Below are 8,631 nucleotides of genomic sequence, written 5' to 3' on the forward strand. Positions count from 1 at the left end.
TGCCAGCCCCGCTGCTGGTTCTCTGCAAGGCCTAGATTTGGCACAGGAGATGCAGGTACTATGAGTTAGGGGTAGGGGTGCTGGTGGGGTGTTTGGCAGAAATAAGTGTTGAGGAAAATTTCAATGATTCATCAGCAAATCAGGGACAGAACTGCAGCTTCCCCATGTGAGGAGCCCTTGAGTGATAGATGGTTCCTGGATACTCCTGCCCTGGAGTTTGCCTTTCTCTGAAGGTGATGGATTCAAAAGCAGCTCTAATGAGCCTATAGTGGGTTACAAGGCAGCCACTGGCTGGCTGCCTCCCCTCCTCCTGCCCGGACTTCACCTGCTGGGTACGCTCATAGGAGAGACACTTGGATAAACTCAAAGACTCTGCAGGGACAGAACCAGCCAAGGAGAGTCAGTGGGGCCGCCCCAGGAGGGGCTGGGTCAGCCTGGGCAGATGGGGTGCCAGGGTGAGCTCTCTACCTCAGTCACCCATGCCCAGAGCAGTGCTGTGAAGGCCCAGTGACCACATCCTCCTCCTGGGTATGATGCTGTGGTGGTCCATGGCTGTGCCTGCCCCTCTCTAGGGGCACTCACAATAGAGAAAGGAACATGGGAGGTACAGCCCATGAACCTGGTCCAGCCCCATCACCATCACCAGGTCCCTGAGTCATTGTCCGTAAGACGGGGCTGGTAGTGACATCAATCTCAGAAACGAGGAGCAACTTGCAATGAGCACGTCCTCCAAGGAGTTCTCAGGGCGCCTTTCACAGCCGGCCTCACACCCTGCCTGCAGCCTGGCAGACCCGGGGAGTGGTAGACAGGACAGAGTGAGTTTCAGAGGTACACAGACCTGGGCTCAAGTCCTGTCTCAGCTGTGTGCTCCCTGGCAGGTCACCAACCTCCTCTCTGTGCCTCATTCTCCTCATCTGTAAAGTGGAGTTATTGCCACTGCCATCGTGCAGGGGCGTGATGAGGTGAAATGAGCTGACGGAAGTACAGGCAGGCACACAGCAAGTGCTCAATAAATAGCAGCTCTGATGATCACCATCATCATCATTATCATCGTCATCATCATCATCTGATCTTTCTCTCTGCAGTACTGAAATATTATGTAATTGGGACCATACTGTATACTCATTTCTCTTCCCTTACCATTCTATCATCAGCATTTTCCCACATCATTGAAAATTCCTCAAAAGCATGATGTTAATAGCTTCGTAATTGTACCTCATTTCGATGCACCATCATTTACCTCACCATCCTCGACTGTCAGATGCTCGGAGGCTTCCGGGGCTGTTCTCATACACATCAGGCTGCCATGAATGTTTTGGGCACCGTTTGCCTGAGTCCCTGACCACCTCCAGGACAGATTCCTGCAGGTGGGATCAGGGTATCAAGAAATGGAATGCATCCCAGGCTGGGGGTCTTTATCATCCGCTCGCTTTCCTAAAGTCACCCTGACTGGCACCCCCAGTGGCCCATGGGGTTGCCTGTCCCCCCAGCCAGAGCCCTGGCCTGGGGCCCCTGAGTCCCAGCAATGTGATCGACAAATCAGATCCCCGGTGCCCAGGAACCCTCATGACAAACACAAGAAGCAGGCTGGGGCCGGCAGCCCTCAGCAGGGAGTCAGGGCAGCTGGTCCTATCCCACCTGCCCCTGTGCTCCAGGTTCAAAATCGTAGTCAGGAGGCCCCAGCATGAGAGGGACCAGGGGGTGGTAGCAGAGGCCCACCTGCCTGAGGGACTGGAGCCTCACAGGACAGGACGTTTGCTCCTCAGATGTCCAGGTCCGAGTCCCTGTGGGTTCACAAAGTAACTCCTGTTTGCTGGGCCTCCTGGACAAGGTGCAGTGTCGGGGCTTTCTGGGACCCCTATGGGCTTCCTGTGACCCCCAGGGGCTCAGGCCCTGTGAGGGGGAGTGAGGATGCCCAGCTACAGACAAGGACACTGTGCTCACAGAGGTCTGGGGAGGTGCTCATGGCCAGCGTTGCTTTCAAACATAGTGTCACAATAAAGCCGGTCCCCAGGAACCCTCGGGAGATCTTCAACAGCCAAAGGGGGAACCCTGAGGAGGATTTCAGGCTGTAGAAGAGGCTGGGGAAGGGAAGGAGGTCAGTGGCTTGAAAGTCTGCAGGATGAGGACAGCCTCCTGTGGGGAGGGCCATCCCAGCTTGTGGGTGGGGCCATCCCAGCTTGTGGGCGGGGCCAGCCTGGGCCAGAGAATTAACCATTTTAGAGACAGAAATGGGATCACAGCAACCAGTCAGGTAAGAGTCCACCTAGGAGGACCCAGGCTCACTGTGAAGGGAGGCTGCCCTGGCCTTCCTTCTCCCAGCACCTTGAAGGTCTCTGCCATGGCCTAAGAAATGGGGCAGACACCCCTTTCTCTGGGGAGGCAAAGACCCCATTTGCAAGTATAAGGTGGCTGCCAGTTTCCAGCACTATTCATTGTTTGAGACGCCCATGTCCCTTCCTGGTTGGTATGACATGTGTGATTTGAAGCTTGGGAGGACACAGTGCAGGGTCTGGTCTGGGGCTGCCTCGAGAGGAAGATGCTGTGCTTTCCACTGTGCCCCCTGTCCTGGAGCCATGCCCCTCCCCAGGCCCTTCCTCCTTGCCTTCCCTAATCACTCACTGAGCCGCTGCGGGGCATCCCGGGCTACACTGGCTGCCACAGGGTGGTGGACGCACCATCTGTGGCCAGGGACAGCTGTGATCCATCTTGGCCCCCAAAGCATGGCTTGGGAGGAGAAGGGGGGCTGCCCCGAGGAAGGAGGGGGAAAAAGAGGCCTCAAGATGCAGAGGTGGAAACAGAATCCATCAGGCCCTCCCTCTGGGAGGCCGCAGATGTGCAGCACCGGACAGTTCTACCTCCTCATGCCTCCGCTGCGATCGGCTCTGCGAACACTCACCTTGATAATTCACCAGGGAATGGGGCGACGGTTCTAGGCCCTCTGACCTGCGTTGTGACCCTGTGCAAGTGCTGTCCCTGCTCAGGCTGTCCGTGTCTCCGTCTGTACAATGAGGTGGTTGGGGCAGCTCAGGGGTTCTCAACCTTGGGTGTGCTTTAGGGCATCCGAGAATAGGGTGGGACTTTTAAGGACACAGATATCTGGGCCCTAAGCCCAGAGGTTCTGACTGTCAGTCTGCAGCTGTGTGTTGTGACATCCCTGTCAAGAGCTGGGGCTCTGGAGTCCGGCAGCCCTGGGCTCCAATCCCTAGTCAGCCTCTCACCACCTATGTGACCTTGGACAAGTGCCTGCCCCTCTCTGAGCTCTTCTGGTGACTGAGGACAGTCATAGTACCTGCTGCCTGGGGATGTGGGAGGACGTTTGGGACCAGTGACTCCGAAGTGCTCACCCAGGGCTCACACTGGAGCCCAGTATCTGTCAGTGACTGTCACTGGAACCCTGGTCATGTGGACTCAGCTGTGCCCAATGGTCTCATCCTGGAAGGACGTGCTCCGTGTCTTCTGGGGACCGCCCCCCCCTCCCCCAGCCCACCACGGGCTCTCTCTGCACACTCTCATCGCACTTGCTGGTCCGGTTGTGTCTCCTTCCCCAGGGTTTGCAGCAGCTCTTCCTGTTCGCTCCTCCTGATTAATCTCCCTGTTCTTCTCCCACTTAACAAACAGCCTCACTTAAAAAGCCATCTGGGAGGATGGATGACACAAGGCACAATTTGCAGAATAAGTTTTCAGAGAAAAGAGCTAAGGAAATAAAAGCACTTACGATTCCAATCTCATTAGGCGCCATAACTCTGTGGAGGAGAATCGCATTCCTGCGTTCTCTGCTCCCCCTGTCTGGCTGCCTTCCCCATGTTCTGGGCTCCATCACCATTTGTCTTCTGGGGGACCTGCTCTGGTGTCTCTGGTTGCTTCCCTTCCTCGGGTTAAACCCCATCTTTCGCCAGGATGGGCGGCATCGGGGCTTTTCTAATTCAAATCCTCTCTCCTGTATAGTCGCTGCCCCACAGCAGGTAGCTGCGCCCTCCCCCTCCAGGAGTCCTGGAAAAAGGTTTGTCTTCTGCGTGATCTTCCAAGACAGATTGGGGGCCAATGGGTGAGAAGAAGGGATGTGTCAAAAGCTGGGATGGATGGGCAGCCCTGGGGAAGGTAATGAGCTCCCCGTCACTGGAAGCGTGCATGGAGGATGGGTGAGCACTCAGCAGAGAGGTTTTGCAGGAGGCAAAGTAGCAGAGAGGCTGAGACCATGGGCTTTGGAGGCCCAGAGATCTGGGCCGAGCCCCAGCCATGCTGCCTACCAGGTGCCTGACCTTCAGCAACTGACTTACCCTCACTGAGCCGTAGCTTCTTCATCTGGAAAATCAGGCAAAATAATCATTCCTACTTCCCAGGGTTGTCATGGGGACTAAATGACATGTGTGCAAGGCGCTGAGCGCAGAATGCATATTATCATACCCAGGAGGAGGAGGTGGTCAAGATTTTGACACTAAAGAGATTTAAGATTCAACATTTCTGTGATTTTAAAAACCAAAGTCTCTGAGAGTCTATGATTCAAGTATCCTAAAATTGTAAGACTTCATTAGATGCTAAGGCTTTCAGATAGTATGATTTCATCTTGCTTCTCATCTAAGGCTGGAGAATCCAAGGCTATGTAATCCCAAGACCATCTCTTCATTTCCCCAGCAGCAGCACCTGTCCCTGCCCTGGGCCGTCTGCTACATCGTGAGCATCCGAATATTTCTGTCTCTTGTTCCTCTTCAGATCTTCTCTTTTTATTTCCATTGGCCTGACTGCTTCTGTTTAGTGCCCTTTGCCCAAATCTAGCCCTGTCTACTGAACCCTTTGTCCTAGATGTACCAGCTCCCTCAGCATTCCAGCCCTGTGCCCTGCATGTCCCACCTCACCCACCACCCCATCTATCTCCCCAGTTCTGCCAGTTGCAATCCTACCCCACCTTCTTGGAAGCCAAGGTTAAAAGGAGAACTTCTATGAGGCTTCTTTCAATTTCAGTGGAAATCAATGTCCTGTGGCACAAGCCTCCAGTGCACCTTGTTTAAATGACTGCATAGCAGTTATCACAGTCTGACTTCTTAGTGTTGTTGGGGAAGAAACTTCTGCCCTCATCCCCATGCTATACCCACATCTGGTGTCCTTCCAAGACTCTGCCACCCTATCCCAGACTTGTTCCTCCCCTTCAGGCCCACTTTCTCATCTCTCTTTCTCTCCTCATTCCTTATAGCTTGGTGCTCCCTGTGGACTGTGTCCCCTCAAATTCATGTGCTGATCCCTAACTCAAAATGTGATGGCATTTGGAGATGGGGACTTTGGGAGGAAATTAGATTCAGATGAGGTCATGAGGGTGGGGCCTCGTGGTAGGGTTGGTGCCCTTGTAAGAAGAGACTCCAGCAAGCTTGGTCTCTCTCTCTCTCCGTCATGTGAAGACACAGCAAGACGATGGCCATTCACAGCCAGGAAGAAAGGCCTCGCCAGAACCCGATCACACTGGCACCCTGATCTTGGAATTCCAGGCTCCAAAACTGTGAGAAAATAAATCTCTGTTGTTTAAGCCACCAGTCTGTTTCTGTTATGGCAGCCTGATATGGTTTGGCTCTGTGTCCCCACCCAAATCTCATCTTGAATTGTAGCTCCCACAATTCCCATGTGTTGTGGGAGGGACCCAGTGGGAGGTAATTGAATGATAGGGGTGGTTCTTTCTCATGCTGTTCTCATGATAGTGAATAAGCCTCAGGAGATCTGATGGTTTTATAAAGAGGAGTTCCCCTGTACAAGCTCTCTCTGTTTGCCTGCCGCCTTCCATGTAAGACGTGACTTGCTCCCCCTTGCCTTCCACCATTGATTGTGAGCCTTCCCCAGCCATGTGGAACTGTACATTTATTAAACATCTCTTTATTCCCAGTCTCGGGTATGTCTTTATTAGCAGCGTGAAAATGGACTAATGCAGCCCCAACTGGCAGTGTCCCAGTTCTCCCCAGCACCCTCCTCTCTTCTTCTTCTGTATGAGCTCATCTACATCCATGGGTCCCCACTACCCATGCCCAGAACACCTCCTGTTGAAGCTCTTCCTGAGCTGTGGTCCATATCAAGGGACTCTAAGTGCTACCCATGCAGTGCTGAGCCAGACAGGCCACCCTGCCTTCTGGACCTTTCTATCTGGGGCTCATAAGCAGGCATCCCCAACTCGCTCTCTCCCCACACTGTGGGCACCATCCGGTCCTGCCAGTTTTAACACCTTACACCCTTGGGATTCCCCTCTCCCTTACCCCCTCCCTCTCCCCCATCTCAGAACTGGTGATCTCTGGCCCAGACATCCCCACGCCCTCCTACTTGTTCCTCAGCCCCACCTGCCCTGCAATCCATCCACCCTGAACACCCTGAGATCTGAGTGAGGGGGGCCCAGGTTTAGGGGGCCCTGCTCTAGCTCCAGATACCCCAGCCCCAGAATCCCTGCCTGCTCCCAGGACCCACATGGCCTCTTCTCTGTGCCATTGTGCCCAGCTGTTGACCCCAGACGTGCAGCTGTGTGTGAGGAGGTATACAAATAGAGCATCGACCTGCAGGGTGGGGTGTCACACATTGTGTGAGACTGTGATGTGGGACTGGGCCATGGGAGGGGAGGGGAGGGGGACTGGTCCCAAATTGGTCAGTCCCGATTTCTCAACACCACCATAGTGCAAAGCAGAATGCTGAGGGGTCCAGGAATTCCAAATTCAAACCTGGCTTTCCAGGCCCTTTTGAAAATGTGTCAGTACAAGCAGGGGAATGGAGCATGTTGGATTTAACAGATGTGACTTGTGAAGTTTCATGCTCAGTCACTGGCCCGTGCCCTCCACTGGTTCTCATGCCCTGGGCTGCACAAATGCTGGGGACAGCTGGATCACCAGGCAGAGTGATTGTCCCAAACACAGGTCGATCACGTTGCTTTCCTGCCTAACGTCCTTCTGTGGCTTCCACAGCCTGGGTGGCTTCCTCCTCAGACTGGGGCGAGGAGCAGGCAGGTGTCCAGGACCCAACCCTGCAGGCCCCAGGTGAGTGCCCAGGGCTGCCCCATATGGTAGCTGTGGCTGGCAGAGCAGAAGGAGAAGGTCCTGGATCCACTGCCCCTGCTTCCCTCTGACCATGATGCCCCGCAATGGCCCAGCCCCTAATGCCATGATAGGGCTAGGCTGGGCCTGCACGGTGCCATCTCAAAGCTCCCGGGTGATCCTGTGTGCAGCTGGTGAGGCCCTCGCTTTGGAGCAGCGTCCTCACCAACTGCACACAGGATCACCCGGGAGCTTTGAGATGGCACCGTGCAGGCCCAGCCCAGCCCTATCATGGCATTAGGGGCTGGGCCATTGTGGGGCATCATAACCCGGGGTGCCAGGGGCAGGGGTGGTCACCAGTATCTCCTTCCCTTCCCTAACCTCCCTGCCTCTCCCCTCCCCACCCCTCCATGCCTCCACAGCTCAGGAGGTCTGCTAGGAATTCATTGTTGTATCCCCCACTGCTCCCGGCAGGATGTGCTGTCAGTGCTGGTCCACATAGAAGGAGCATGTGTGTGTGTGTGTGTATGTGTGTGTAAGAGAGATCCAGGTTCTTACCTGATTCCACAAGGACTCAGATGCCCAACACCTCCCTGTGGGGTCCTCCAAACTTCATCCCAACCACTCCATCTGCCCCAGAAGACCTAGAGGGCCTCCTTCCTCACCATCATAGCAGAAATCCCAGCAATGGGTTTCCCTGACTCAGCTCGGGTTGCCTGCCCGTCACTGATCCACTCACTGCACAGGGGATGGAAGGAATGCCCGCCTGGCTGTGCCCAGACCCACCCCACAGAACTGCATGAACTGAGCAGGGTTGGGAGGGACCATTCCCAAAGAAAGATGGGGGAGAGGAATGGGGGCTGTTGGGCAGAAGGACAGCTGGGCCCCTGCAGGGCACTCAGGGTGGCCAGTTGCTCCAGGGAGCAGACAGGGCCAGGGAAGGCTGGCTGGGCCCAAGTGCTGCAAGGGCAGCTTGGACGCAAGGTGACAGCTGGCAGCTGTGGGTTTCAGGATCCAGGACCAGACTTGGCCACATGGGCAGAGGGTCCGGAAACTGGGACTGAGCACTGCTGTGCCCTGAAGGCCAACGGGACATGCGGGGCTCCCCCTTGGCCGCAGCTCAGTGTTAATATAGCCAAGTGAGGCCCAGCTACTTGGGATGGAGGCAGGAGAGGCCAAGGCCCTGAAAGGCCTGGCCGGGGCTGGGGCTTTGTATGTCAGGGAGAGGCGTCTGTGGGGAAGTCGGGGCTGACCTGGGGGACTATGAAGGCACTTCCCACCCTCCTAGGTGGGAGTCCTGGCACCAGACCCCTGGCTTCTCCCTGGCCCACCCCAGCTTCTGTTCTGAAAGCCGAACCTGCCCTGGCTCCTCCCGACTGTGCCCTGTTGATCCATGTAGGGCTTGGGTTTTGTAGGCAGCAGACCTGGGTTGGAATCCTGGTTCTAGGCCCAGGTCTTGCATGAGCCTCTTCCTTACCCTGCAGCCTCAGTTTCCTCATCTGTAAAGTGGGGATGATGAGGCCAATCTTGCAGGGCCTGGGTGGGTCCAGTGGGTGACCACCATGAGGGGCTGGGGAGCCGTGTGGTCAAGGCACAGGCCCTGGGCCAGCCCAAGGGGGCCAGCACAGCCCTACCA

Source organism: Pan troglodytes, chromosome 1 (assembly GCF_028858775.2).
Source record: "Pan troglodytes isolate AG18354 chromosome 1, NHGRI_mPanTro3-v2.0_pri, whole genome shotgun sequence".
NCBI lineage: Eukaryota > Metazoa > Chordata > Mammalia > Primates > Hominidae > Pan > Pan troglodytes.